This window comes from Poecilia reticulata, chromosome 6 (genome assembly GCF_904066995.2).
Source record: "Poecilia reticulata chromosome 6, P_reticulata-male-v2, whole genome shotgun sequence".
NCBI classification, from domain to species: Eukaryota; Metazoa; Chordata; class Actinopteri; order Cyprinodontiformes; family Poeciliidae; genus Poecilia; species Poecilia reticulata.
This window is the reverse complement of record NC_088835.1, coordinates 21983623-21998423: the sequence shown is the minus strand read 5'-3', so window position 1 is coordinate 21998423 and position 14801 is coordinate 21983623. Positions and strand designations below refer to the sequence as shown.

Here is a 14801-nt window from a genome sequence, read left to right as displayed (position 1 = left end):
GAGAAGAGGGCTGAGCTGATGAAAAGCTGGTCAAAGTTACACCTGAGCTCCAGGCTAAGGCAGATCCATTTCAATTGATTAGGTACCTGAGCGTGATGAAAGTTTTTCAAAAAGTGACACCACAGTCAAAACATTTCAAAGACAACAATTCCCGCTGCATGCCAGGATGCAAAAAACATGCCAGAACCCACGTGAGACAAACAGATGAAAACATTTAAAAGCATTGCATTTAAAATTATGTGACAGGAGCTGTCCTTCTGATTCCCTGGCAACTAATTTGTCGTCTGTGTAAGATGTCATTTTAGTCATCTAAATTATTTGATAGCAGCAATCTATTATTATTTACTCAATTTGTGCATTGCGGAAAGACTTTTCTAGCATAAAAAAAAAAAAATTCTAAATGTTAACGCTTTCAATTCCAAACAGGAAATTATTTAAAAAGAAATATTTGGAAATAAAAAACAAACAATTTATCGGGAGCTTTCAACAAAATGGACTGTTTTCAAGGTTTTGTTACTAACACATATGCATTTGTGATAATATATTTTAAAAACACAGCATTTTTATTGAGAATGTGTAAAAAAATATATTTAAAAATTGAATTGAAATTGAATCTGATAAAAAAAATTAATAAAAAATAAAATAAAATCTGTGGTAGGAGACAATGATTAGGGTCATTGTAAGGAGGTCTTCCAAAGATTTAGAGCTAATCCCAAAAACAAAAGATAAATTATAAAACATTATCAGTGAATACACAGAAAAAGTTAATCAGCAATTACAATAAGAGTTGGATTTTTTAAATCCAAATTTAGATTATTGCATTGATTATTGACAAGGTAAATAGTACTGTTAATAAAAAAAGAGAAAGAAATATAGATTTTTTTGAAAAGAATAATAGTCATTTTACATTGTTTTATTTAAAAAAATATATGTTTATCATTTCCATTTCAAAAAAAAGTTTATGCTTGAATGAAAATCTTAACTTGCTCAGAGTATAAATACATACGAGTTTAAATATTTTCGGAGCAGCATTATTAAACACGGAATGTCTCAAGAATATTTGTTTCAAACAAGATATTTTTTAGTTTTACAGAGCTAATTTTCTTTACTTGCAAAAATAAAGCAAAATCTATTTGCGACAAAGTCACATGACTGATTATTATCTTAAAGCTGCAGTACCATTTAATATATATATATCACCTATTGTGAGAAAGATTTGGTAGATATGTTCTTTTCATCTGAGCAGCCTGGTGTAAACAAGCAAAGAAAAGTGTATTAAAAATGCTGTGTCTATAGGGCTCATGTCTGATGTCTGTCAAATCATTAAAAAAAAAAAAGGAGAGACTCTCTTATCAAATGCCTGGGATCAGCAATAGTGGTGGCACATCACTGAGATGAGGTATGCCTTCCATGGGGGCAACTCGAGGGGGCCTTTTGTGAATTTATAGAGTGCGATAAAATCAGCTTCATATTTCTCTGCGAAATCGGCTGATGAAAGGAGCCTGCAAGAGAATTACACGACGGAGAGTTTTGTCGCCAGACCCGTAGGCTTTAGAGGCTGGGAATTGAAAAGATAATGAGAAAAGCTATGCTGCAAGGTTGGCTGTGTTTAATAAGTCATCATGCCTCCTATCTATTGTTAGGAGCCCACCAAAGATTGTGTTTCCGCCATTGCTTAATACTCTGCAGCAAGCAGGCGTTTCAATGGCTATATTATAACCAGCACGGCGTCGAAGGGGGCTGGAAGCTTATAGCAGAGACACCATTAGAGTCGTGTGATAGCAGTGAACAAAGAACTGAAAAAAAAAATGAGTCTGTTCTCTGGTTTTCTTTTCCTCTTAAAGAAAATGTGACTGCAGCTAAGATTTTTCAGCTCCCAACTTATGTATTTTTCTGCAAATTATTTGTCAGTGAAAACAAAAGGAAACAATAAAAACAAATAAGGCTGCAAATGACAGCAATATAAAGAGCAACATAACAGAATGATAGAAGTGATACTAAAAAAAATGTTAATCTCATAACTCATCAAACAAATTTCCCCCCACTCCAGTGCTCTCTTTCTTCTACTTGCAGAGTGTATGAAGGAAAACGAATGTAAATGTGAGCTGATGATGAATGGCTAAACTGAATTTCTGAAAAGATTTAAAGCTTTGTAGTGACACTTGACACATATTGGATGAAGGAAAAAATGAGAAAAAATAGAATAAATAAGGGCGTACTTTTTTTTTTTTTTTTTTTTTACAGCTTGTGTAATTACTGTATGACACATGTAATGGCCCATTTTTTGCATTTTGACGGCACGCTTCAGAGCCATCTTTTGTCTTCATGTCACCGCCTCAGGGCATGCATGAAAACAACACCATTACTACACTCAGAACTAGACTGTTTGTTGTACATTTGTTCGCTTACATCTGCCTCTGCTAGCTTTAAAAAGACAGCCTTGTCGCACACTCTGATCAACAAGAGTCAGTCAGGAAGGATTTTTGAAGCGTGCAGAGTTTTTAACATGGAAATTGGCTTTGAACCCCATCTGCACAGGTCGGCACATCTCTGGGCAAAGCTCCGCTGCTGCTGCTGACGGAGAAAATGAACAATCGGTTCCTCATAATGTGGCCTGATTATTATCCTACTTACCCCCCACAAATTTAAACTCAGAGCAAATTTCTGTACCCTGTGAAATCTGTAAACTTGGAAGTAGGGAGAGGTATTAATGTCTGTTTTCAGAAAAAAAAAAATGAAGCTCTATCTACATTGATGTTCGAAAACAAACAAACAAACAAAAAAATCTCAGCTCAACAAAGCACTTCCTGAGTCCAACACAGGAAAACAACACCATATGGAGACTACATGGAGAAAAACAGAATATTCAAAATTGGTTGGTTTTAACATTGCCATCAACTTTGGCCATCAGGAAATAACTTTTAAAAATCCTACCTGGGTAGAAATGTTGTTTTCAGACTCCAAAATTACAACAAACAAACAACAAAAAAAAAAAACTCTAAGATTTATATGTCAGGCTCAAATGAGGTGCGACTCAGACTGTGCAACATGATACAAACCCGAGCAAAGTTTGAGCTGAGTGAGTTCAGCGACTTTGGGAAGGGATCTGTCAGCGTCCAATCTGAGATGTCTTTATTTGACGTGATTGTGTGTTTTTTTTTTGTTTTTTTTTTTGTTCGTGGCCAGTCCAGCCCGCCAGTGTCCCTGTCACCCCTAAAAGCAGCTGGGTCCCTGACCTCTACAGCAGCGGCCCTCAAAGCCTGGCTCTTTTCAGGCTCGGGAGCACAGGGGGAACCTCCCCGTTCCCTCCCACCGGCAACATCCCTTTCAGCTGCAGAGATAACTTTATTCATCTTGTGCATCATTGTATCCAGTTGAATGCGAAGAACTATGCAGACACTTGAGTGAATTGAGCTAGCGTGCGTGCATGTGTTAAGGACAGGAAAGAAGGGGAGGTGTTATGTCTCAATTTCAGCAGATTGACAGAAAAAAGAATATATATGCATGCGAGAACTTCGAAAAACCTACTTCCAGCATTTTTCATTTCACCAGGAGAGATGGAGTTGATCAAATTTGGGGAAGATAGAGTCATGATTTCATATTAGCTCTTAAAATTTGCAATCACTGAAAAACAAATATTTTGAGAATTACACTAGGGCCTGCAGATGCTTTCTCTCAGTTTCTGGAGCTAATTTGCATAAAAAGTGCTAAATAGCTGTTTTTCTCTCCCTCTCGCTCTCTTTTCTACAGCGGTAACCTCTGCTGATTCGGCGATGGACAGCTGCCAGAGACAGTTAAGCTTATGTTCACCTGCCTAACACCAAAACAGCACGAGGACCACCCTGCTCTTCTCTCATCATTCATATTCAAGCCAGGGCCTCTTGACAAGTCTGCTGATCTCACTCAATGTTTTGTGATTTGGACAATACGTTTTCAGTGTGTGGGCAAAAAAATGCTGAGGCCATCTCCCTTCTACGGGCCGGTCTTGTGAGACACAACTAAGGCAGAAGCTCTCAAACTTTCCCTCCTCTGTGAGAGTTCAGCCTGTCAGTGAATCCGTCTCATTGCCAACGAGTCAGACGAGAGTTTGATTCTTTAAATAAGGCTTGAAAGAAAAAACAATGCAAAAGACTACCAATCGTCTTAAAAGTTTTAAAAAATATATCAAATGTTTTATTCTAAAAGAAGAATCTGTACACCAAACATTTCTGCTACATCACTTTGAAGCCGTTCCTTTTATATGAAGTCACGTGACACTTTTTGACACAATATTTTTTGGAAAGTTTAAAAATAAAATATTTACTTGATCCTTCTCAAGTATATGTCTTATTCAGGGGCGGCCCAATGGATTACTGGGCTAAGCAACTGTTGGGGACCCAGACTAGCCTGGGGGTCCAACAAGAGTTTAACTTACCCAGTTAAAGTTGACTAATACAATTATGCACATACAGGTGCATTTAGAAAAATTCTAATATCTCAATAATTAAATTAAATTCAAAATCCATACTATGACTCAATACACACATCTTGTGATTATTTATGTTAATTGTAATGATTATGACTTACAGCTAATGAACATCCATGTTTCAATTTCAAGGAAAATTAGAAGAAATGTGTTTTTTGTTGGCAAGCTGGCAGTTGTTCACTGCCAGCCATTAAAGTTCATTGCTAAAGAAGCCAGCTCACCACAGAGTGCTGTATCCAATCATAATAATGTAAAGTTGAGTGGAAGAAAGAAATGAGTAACTTAAACTACAGTAGAAGGGCAGCAATTCATGAAAGAAGAGCCACAAACAAGTTCTGAGTGCATATCCTCATGGACATGCTTTTTCAGTAGCATGACATTATTAGGAAGACAGTATTAAAAAAAGGTTTTATGTATTCAATCCTTCTGGTGAATTTGGAACTTCATAAGCAGCAGGTCATACTCATCAATGTTAACAGAAATAAAAACTTAAAATATCACTCTGCAAGAAAATAATCTGTACTATAGACACCTGTACTTCTTGAGTTAGATGTCTGAACCAAATTAACTTTCATCGTTTGAAGATAAAAAAAAAACGTAGCTAATTTTATAATTTCTCTGCTAGTTGTGTCTGAGCACATTACAGATGCAAATAGCTAAGCAGAAATAGAGCTAAAAGACAACTTATCTTCAGACTGAAAATAATCAAAGCAAATGTTATCAAATTTTACCTCTCTGCACCTTTCTCTGATTAAATCATAGAAGTTGAGAAAAACTTTGTAAAACTGACAACTGCCGAGAAAAAAGACAAATCTCATCAAGCCATAAAGTTTCTTAATTTCAAAGTTTACATACAGAAGAAATAGGAAATTCTTACAAAAATTCATACTAAAACAACAGTGGTTTAGCATTTAGCACTATACAGCACATCCACCTAATGTGCTGCATAGTTAGAAAATAAAGTAAGAGGACAGATTGGTCAACTGCAAAACAAGTTATTCAATGGTTATTCAATTAATTTCAATTAAGTTTGAAAATAATTTATTAATCCTAAAGGGAATTAATAAATATAGAAATTATCAAGCACGGACAATATAAAAGGGAGTGGCACAGTGGCGGCTTTTGGGCCTCATAAATTCTTGTTCCGGCACTGTTAAAACTATTTTGAAAAGTTTATTTGGCATTGGAAAATAATTAAAATTACAGCATTAAATCCTTTTTACAAATGTTAAGATATTTTAGCACATCAAGTAGACAAATTAAAAAAAAATAGATAAATGTATGAAAACTTTGGCATATTATTTTAAAAATATTTCTGCAATAATAATGCACAAAATTTTCTAAATAAGAGCATCCCATATTTGTGATGTAGCCATGAACTAAAAACTTCTTTTGGGGATTTTGATATCCTAAAGAGAGAGGTTTATACATTAACGCTGTAGTTGCAAAACACTGTTGATATTCAAATGATTATTGTGCAAAAGCTGGGATAAGCTTCAGTGTGAGAGCTCTTCTAAGTGCCTACAACTATTGCTAATTCCCCTCACCATTGTGGGCTGAACAAAGGCCTTAATCCCATTTCACTTTTGCGGGAGGCTGGGGCTATTTTCCCCTCTCATAAACCAACAACACTCCCCCCTAAGCCAGAGCTGAGAGGTTCTGAGAAAGGGGCCAGTGTGTGTATACTTCAAGGCTCCTTTTTTGTCCAACTTGGCCGGTACTCTGCATAAACTTTTAAGTGGTCCCAGTAGGCCACGAACACCTTTTTTGGCAGAAAAATAAGCTACCAAAAACTGCAAAAAAAAAAAAAAAAAAAAAGGAAACCAAACACTCTCTTAACGTGAACAATACAAAAGAAAATATATGAACTCTTTTATACCTCAAGTCTGGGCTGCAAAGACTTAACACATTTTTTTCCTTTTTTTGCCACATACTAGTAAAAGAACGTTCACTCCTGTGAAAGCAGCTCTCTTTCTCTGCTTTGCAAATCCTTTAATACATTATTTATAACATGGTGGTCCACTATCAAAGCGAGTTGAGTAGGACAGGATTCAGTTCTGCTTCTTTGTAGTATTACGCTTTAGCTTGCAGTGGAAAATAAAACCACTTCTTTGACTTTGACATAATATTTTCTCTTTGTCATAAAACCCACTTCGGCACTAGCTTTCACATTAATGCTTTAATTAAAAGAAGTGACGGTTTTGGGGCTTCAATTCATTCAATTATAAGTTCTCACTGCAAATGTAAACTTCTTTAGACTTGTATATAATCCTGTCATTCGGTGTTACATCAAACAACATTTCATGTCTGATTAATGCTGATTTTTTACTTTTAAATGCAAAAAAAAAAAAGTCTTTGAAACCTCCACTTAATCTATTTTTTAATAACAATAGGCCCACAAAATGTGCAGTAGGAGTTCCTGAGTGGATAGAAGGCTTGGCAGAGCTCCCTTGGAACAGACAGCAAAGCCACTGGTTATTTAGTGAGCAAGTGATGGCTTTATTCAGCTGCTGTGTCATGCAGTGCATGTGAACCAGCATGCAGGCCAGCATGTGGCCCGTGTTGGCTCATGTTAGGTGTGTAGTCCCACTTTAAAAAAAAGGAGGGGCACATAAAAACACAAAAGTGGCAGGAGTTTCCTTCGACAGCCCCACAAACCATCCCCTCCTTTAATCTTAATCAATTAGACGCCCGTGAAGTGCAAACAAATCACAAACCTGTCAGCGTACACAATACAGTGTAAAGAATCTGCAAATTACATGCAGTGTAGACAAGCCGCATCCCTCTTCTACAAAGCTCCATTGAAAGCTTCACATAAACCGGATCATATTTGTGCCCACTGACTTGCAGCATAATAAAGGATATCTGCCTGCTGAGGTGCCCACCGGAGTCCTCAGCTGTTAGGTTAATATCCACTGGGATCCACTAAGGTGAGTGTAGCCTTTCACATGCAATACTCAGCTCTGCAAAGTGATACCTCTCTGATGATGTGAATGGTTTATAACATCCCCTGATAGAAACGTTTATCCATGGAAAACTTGGCCTAATGATATTTCCCTTTCTCAAGTTGACAGAGAGAAAACCCTGAGTTAAAGTATTATTGAATTCATACACCTGCAGACATGGAGTCATGTATCAAATCTAACCGACTCTTATCGGCACAGGATGCAACTTGAGGGTCTTTCTGGGATGTGGGTGTGGGGTGTTTAGGCTTCAGGCAAAGATCTCATCTGTTGTGGTTGGAAGGCAACAATGACATTAAAAAAAAACAAAAAAACTTTCTTCTCGTACTTTTGATTATACAAGTGAAGAAGTTCGTTTTCATTACTTTCCAACTAAAACTGTGCATCACATCTATTGTAGCTGTTCTAGTTTATAATGTAATTGAGAAAGGCAACAATTATAATTAAGCGAAAAAGGACATTATTTTAACAGAGAAAATGCTAAATATATATATTTTTTCAGTTCCATTTCAAAAGGTTCTGAAATGTGTAAAACACAAGAAAGCAATAATTATCAATCTCAGTCTATCCACCTCTTCCTCCATCCGACAATCACTTGTGAGCAAAACACCCGAATACTTAAACTCTGCTTAAGGGAGAGATTGACCCCCAACCCAGATGCACCAGTCCGTCTTTTCTCCATATAAAACCACAGTCCTAACCTTAGAGGATCTGACTCTCACGCTGTTCATTTAACACTCAGGTGTAAACTGCTCCAGTACACACCAAAGCCTCTTTCCTGAAGACACTGACAAAACTACATAATCTGTAAAAGTACAGATGAGTCGCAGACGTTCTAAAACCAGACACTCACCTCTCTACATCGACATCTAGCAATCCTGTCCATGAAAACCATAAACAAGACCTATTGTGCAGGTATGTCAGACCAGGTATCCAGAAATACTGTTGTAACACACACACGCACACACCCACAAAATACTTCATGGGACACTGCTGTAAATCTTCTCTAAATGACCGTGACCCCCACATAAACTCTGGAAGGATGAAATATCTTATGAAAGCATTTTGTTATCCTTGGCTGGACTTTAATGTGATGGTATAACTTAAAAAAAATACAATGGTTGTTGCTGAAGAACATCTTTTCACCTTTTTGGGTGAATATCTTAACCTGCACACTGAAGCTATGTAATCATGGAAAAACATTCAGCTTCTTAAATTACTTTAGAAATTCAAAAGTACAGTTACAACGTTTCATTCAAGTTAGCAAGTTTTTTTTTTTTTTTTAAATTATAATCCATTAAGCGTGCCCTGCAGATATTTTTAACTTCAATTACAACTAAAACAAAATGTGGGGAAAATGTCTGTTTGGAATCTGGGGCGGTAGCTGTTCGCTAACAGTATTTAAAACGCATTGTAAAAAAAGGAGGAGAAATGTGTGGTTGTTTAACTTCGCAAAGACTGTAATCTTGAGTTTAATCATGAACCCCACGTGGAGATTTGGAGAGGCACTGATTTACTTACATTGCTGTTATTTACTCACAGAAATGCATGGAAAGGTGTGAGAAAATAACTACAATTTAGACTGACTAAATCACCAGCTTGTCTATGATGTTTTTCTCAATCAAGTAATGTCATGGCCTCCCATGGCTCCAGTTACTGAAAGCTTCAGAAGACATAGTTTAGATTATGCTTGATATTTTCATTATTCTTACATGTGTTCTTGCCATCATCATGGAAATATTTATATTTTCTGGAGTCCCTGTTGTTTACAGACAAAAGCAATAAGCTTTTTAGCGTCAAATTGGTGCATTACATCCATAAAGGGCAAACATTAGCAATTGGGTAAAATCTAAAACCTCAACACGGTCCACACCTCCAGGAAGCAATCATTTCTCAACAGCTGAAAGCCCAGACCGTCTGTACGAAGCAAAGTCCAGTACAAGGTTTTCACCAGGCAAGATTCAATCAAGATCTGGTTTAACTTGCTCATTGATCTGGATTAAGAACTAATCTATAAAGACAATAAGAAGGTAGATGGTTAATGATCCTCCTCTTTGAATGATGCAATATTTGAAAAGAACGTAGGGAAGGAGGCGAGAAAGTGCCATCCCACTTGAAAAAAGGGCTTTGCGGAAAATAGTTTGATGTCATGTTTGTCTCTGTATAGCTCTGTGATAACCTGCCAACGTGTGAAGAGTGTACCTCCCCTCATGCTCAATGACCGTTGGAGATGGCACCAGTTCCCCCAAAACTCTGTAAGTATAGCAAATAGATGGAGGTGTGCAAGGAACACTTCTTGCTACACATCAACCCTGAGGATATCCGTTAGCATCAGATTTTATGCTGTAGTTTTGTAATAACTTAATAGGACAAGAAATGTATATTTTCCACACCTTTGTCTAGAAGCTACAATGTGTAAACTACACTAAAATAATGCAGTGCTTAAAACTCACAAAGTGAGGAAGCTCAGACTAGAACAAAATTTGAAAGCAAATAAGTGGCTTGACTAGTCTTAAACTCAGGTCACATGATTCACAGTCTAATGTAGAAACTGCAGTTACTGAGAGATTCTCGAGCTAATATTGAGAAAACAGACTGTGGCAGACACTGTAAATTTGTCAAAGAACTTCATTCCAAAGTCAATAAGTCATCTAAGCACCAAAACCTCTTTAAAAAAACCAGAAATCTTTTTCAGATGCTCTGTAGAAAAATGTGTCAATGTCAAATTATTTCAGGCTGTAGAGTTAGACTAGTTTATTGTAAGGATTTGGTGTATATTTTTAAACCACACTGTGGTCTGTTGAGGTTCTTCAAAATGTTCATTAAAAATGAATGTGATTTAAATGGTATCCAGATGCCACCAAGTACACCAACAGCTGGCAGAATACTTTAAAGATTAAAGGTACAGACAGATCACACTGAAGAAAACCGTTCTGTTTAATACATTTATCAAACAGAACGTTTTAATAATAGGTGTAAACTGCTAAAGTACACAATAAAACCTCTTTCTTGAAGACACTGACAAAAATACATAATCTGTAAAAGTACAGATTAGTCACAGAGGTTCTAAAATCAGATACCCACCTCTCTACATCTGCATCTAGCAATCCTGTCCATAAAAACCACAAACAAGACATAATGTCTTCTGTTTTATTAAACATTATTTTATTCTGTTTTATAGTTAGAGATATACCTAACAGGCTTTCCTGGTTGTCACCAATTTGTGTTCTTTTTCGACCTACCAATTCTGCTACAACATTTATGGCAGGTTCTTTGAAAGAGGTAGTAATTTTGATACTAACGGACCTTTAAGCCCAGTGGGCTCAGCCCTTCCTAAAGAGGGGCTGGATTTTCTTCTACTCTGAAGTCGCCTAGAGAGAGCAGTGTTTGGCGGGTGAAGGGATATTTACTTCAAACTGCCAAATACCCCTCCCTTGGTGAGCAACGGGGTTGCCTTTCAGGTGTTATAGCTTACATGAGGAAAGGCTTTCAATTTCACAAAAAATTAACATCAAATTTAAAATAAAAGCATTTTGAGAAAAGTAGAGGTATTCATCTTTTATGCATTTTACTTAAGACTCAAGAGAAACTACTTCATAGATTTACAATATAAAGTTTTCTTTATCTTTTCATGTGACTTCTTAGGACTAAACTTGATAGCTCCAAATAGACACAAACGGTAAGCAAAAGTCGTCAATAAGAGAATTTAAAGTGCAATATTTGTGAAGGTTTATAGTTATTGGTCTAAATTTTAGCAACAAACTATCTGATATCTGTAAATATACCTCTATATAACCATTTAAAATATAAGTTAAATAAAATGTAAAATTAAATATTTGAGCTCAGATAAACCTACTCTGCTGATCGACATAAACTGACTGGTTGATGTCATGCTTGACTGATAATTCAAGCACGACATTTGTCTTACATAAAAATGTGATTATATTTTTAGTTGAGAGAAACATTAGAAATCCAATATCATAAGAACTTGTCTTTCCAGTGGTCATCGGGCATGCCCTGGTTGGTCACTGGTTCAACTATGCATGCACACTCAATTAGAGAGATCACTAAACAGTCATGGTTTTGGAAAGTGAGAGGATGTGAGAAAACCGAGAAGGAACCAAAACATGCATCAGGAGAACATGCAAACTCCATGCAGAATGACTCACTCAGCTCATCAGGATTTGAACCCAGAAACTTCTTGCGTCAAGACAACACTGCTATCAAGAGTGCTACCATGCAGCCCCAATAGACATCAATATTACTATTTTTAGCAGCAAAATAGTCATCTATTTGAGTGCATGTTTAGGGATTAAAAAATTGGCAAAAGTGGACCCTCCCAACGCCTTAAAAAAGGTCTTATTTAGTTAACATTATGCAAAAATTAATTTATTTTAAAAATTTCACAACACAAAAGAACCACTTAGCCCTAGCTGCCTATTAGATTTATCAAGGCCCTAACCTGTGTGATAAGTTGTAACATCCAGATGATCATTAAATAAAGTTCCTTATCAGGTGTTCACTTGTGCAAGAATTAAGCAGTACTTTGGTTCGGAACATTTTAACCCCAGAGTTTAATTAATATTAAAGAAGCGGCAAAACAATAGCCCCACTGCATTTGAAATCTTAACCTCATGTGCCCTCATTTGGAGTACCTTGCATATCTCCATGCAGCACCGGTCTAATCTATGGCATGTCGACGTGACCAGGTGAAAAGTGCAGTTAATTCTATATTGGAGCAGGCCATGTGTTGAGAGCAGCAGAGACAGGTAGAGCATGCCATGGGAGTCAGCAGGTGACCTGAGAGGGATTGCCAGGCAGGGTGTTAATTGGATAGGTGCGCCAGCCCATTTGTGCTGGCTGTCCCATCGCACAAGATATGGTACCTATTTTTTGACTCCCAAGACAAGCTGCTAGTCTACTCTCATACGTGCTCTAAATATAGCTTGTGAAATAATTTGTTTCTTACCATGACATGACTTTTCCCAAGTCAAAAACTCAGGGGGTGGGGAGAATTGGAAAGACAAGATGCAAGTACATCCTGAGGCTGAGACTCTCTCTCAGATAACAGTTTATGAAAACCTGTAAACTTATTAAAGAACACTGTTTAAAAAGATAAGTTTGGCAGCTGACAACAACTTGAGTTTGTCGTTAGTAAATGCAGTAATTGACGTTTGTGAGGAGATAATCTAAAAGGAGTTTGTTAATAAATGTACAGTAATTGCTGTGTCTGTAATAAGAAAATGTTAGTTGTGAAGTTAATCAACTATAGGCTAATAAAAACATATTTTGTCATGTTGTCATGTCTTTTACTTGTCTCACAAGCCTGTTTACACTTGGCGACTGCAATTAGTTCGCAAGCTGTTGGTTTCTGACATCAGAGGAAATTACAAAATAGTTATTTAAAATGAGTATGTTAAAATAAACTTATACAGTTAGCACATTTCAAAAACTGGATGCTAACTCTGTATTTATTTATATGTTAAATATCAAAATAGGTCTGATTTTAGAAAAACATTGACACAATCAAAACTTCATAGTTTGTATGATATTTGGATTTTCAGTTTTACTGTTTTTTTTTTACAACAAAAATGCAGTAAAAACAAAACCATAAATAAGTAATAGGCAAAAACATTAGAGCAACTTGTCAGTTAAAACATTTCTGGGATAGTATCTAATTCTCATGGTTATTTGGTCTTTGTGCTGCGCTGCAGTGGACTGGTGGAAACCTGTGCTGCCCTGCAGTGGACTGGTGGAAACCTGTTCATAGTATATCCCACTTCTTGCCCAATAAATGATGGAGATAGGAACCAACTCTCCAGCAACCATGTAAGAATCAAGCAGGTATAAAAGATGGACGAATGGCATCCGATTCATTTAAAGTAGCGTTTTGACTTTTTAATATATATATATATATACATATTTATATATATTTAATGCATCTTGGTAACGCTTACTTTGGCTAAAAGTTCTTGACTTTCTGCTTTATATATATATATATATATATATATATATTATATATATACACATAATTTTTCTGTCTACATGTCTTCATTTCCTGCTTGTGAAGTTGAACCACATAGCTTGTTAAATGTTGCAGAAATCATTCTTTTTTATAGAACTACCAACCTGCATCTGTAGAACATAACTACGCAGGACTGATTTCTAAATTGTAAGTTTGTCTAATGTTGTCACTAACAATACCATATGATGTAGGGGTGGTTGATATGACATCAGACCGAAACGTCAAACTCGGCTCTCATTGATGTAGTCGAAGGATTGAAAATTGCCTCATCTTTGTCGAAGGGAGGCGTCCTCCTCCGCTTCTCAACGCCAGACACCTTCTCAACTATTTGGCTGTGTTGTGATTGAGCAGAAGTTTTAATCTGTCATTTCTTACCCATGTATTCCCCTTCCTACTTGTGTGTTATGTCTGCTAAAAAACTGTTGCTCCACTAGAGTTTTTTATTTAATGTCATAAATTATAAATCATTCTTTGCAGTCTCAGATACAATTTTTCTTACAATTTTGAAAATTAAGGTAACGAAAGCATAACAAAGCCATCTTGTTTAAAGCAATGCAACATTTGAAAACTCAATTACTGAAAAAGATTTTTACCATCCACTGTCCGGTCTAAACATTCTCTACAGCTGCTAGTGCTTTTATGATTTGAGTTAAATGTTTAGAAAACATGGAGAAAATGAAACAAAAGAATATCTTAGGAAACATGGGTAAAAAACATATCAGACACCAACTCCGGTTTTGCTTTGTGTGTGAAAATTAACTACTTTTCACTGCCATGCAGCATGAACCAGCCCTGCCTGCTTTTATTTGAATGTGAATGCTTCTAATACAGCAAAGGGGTATACATAACCTTTAATTTAACCTTAACCATTGTGCTCAGTGCAGACTAGCCCTTCCATTGTTAAAGATGTGGCATCTTATTTTTTAATAAGCAAAGGGGATTAAATTAAATCTCATCCAATCCAAATGAAATGAGGATTTTTGGATGCATTCATACAAAATGTGTCTGGAAAAGATAATTCCTCTTAATGGAAGGAATTTAAAGAAGTTGGCTCATGCTTTTGCACTTGGATTACAATGTGCTTTTTCTCTAGTATAGTATAATTTTAAAATGGGAAGAAATTCAGCAAAAAAAAAAAAAAAAAAAAACTGACAGAAAAAATGTGACACAGGAAAACGTCAAATTAGGTACATTCTAATATCAACCTGGCAAAAAAATAAAATAAAATAAAAAAATACACTTATTCTTCCTCACTATAGTCAGCAAAAAACATTGTTTTGTGTTATCTTAGTGACTTTTACATCCACTTATTTCCTTTACCTCCTTTCCCTTGCCATTTGTGCTCCTC

At 36.2% G+C, this 14801-nt stretch overlaps 1 long non-coding RNA gene across 3 annotated transcripts in view; it reads right to left on the bottom strand.

The window, feature by feature from the left end:
* Positions 1 to 14801, bottom strand: part of LOC103466647 (uncharacterized) — a 114462-nt gene that overhangs the window by 8714 nt on the left and 90947 nt on the right. The gene's annotated exons all lie outside the window — the stretch shown is intronic.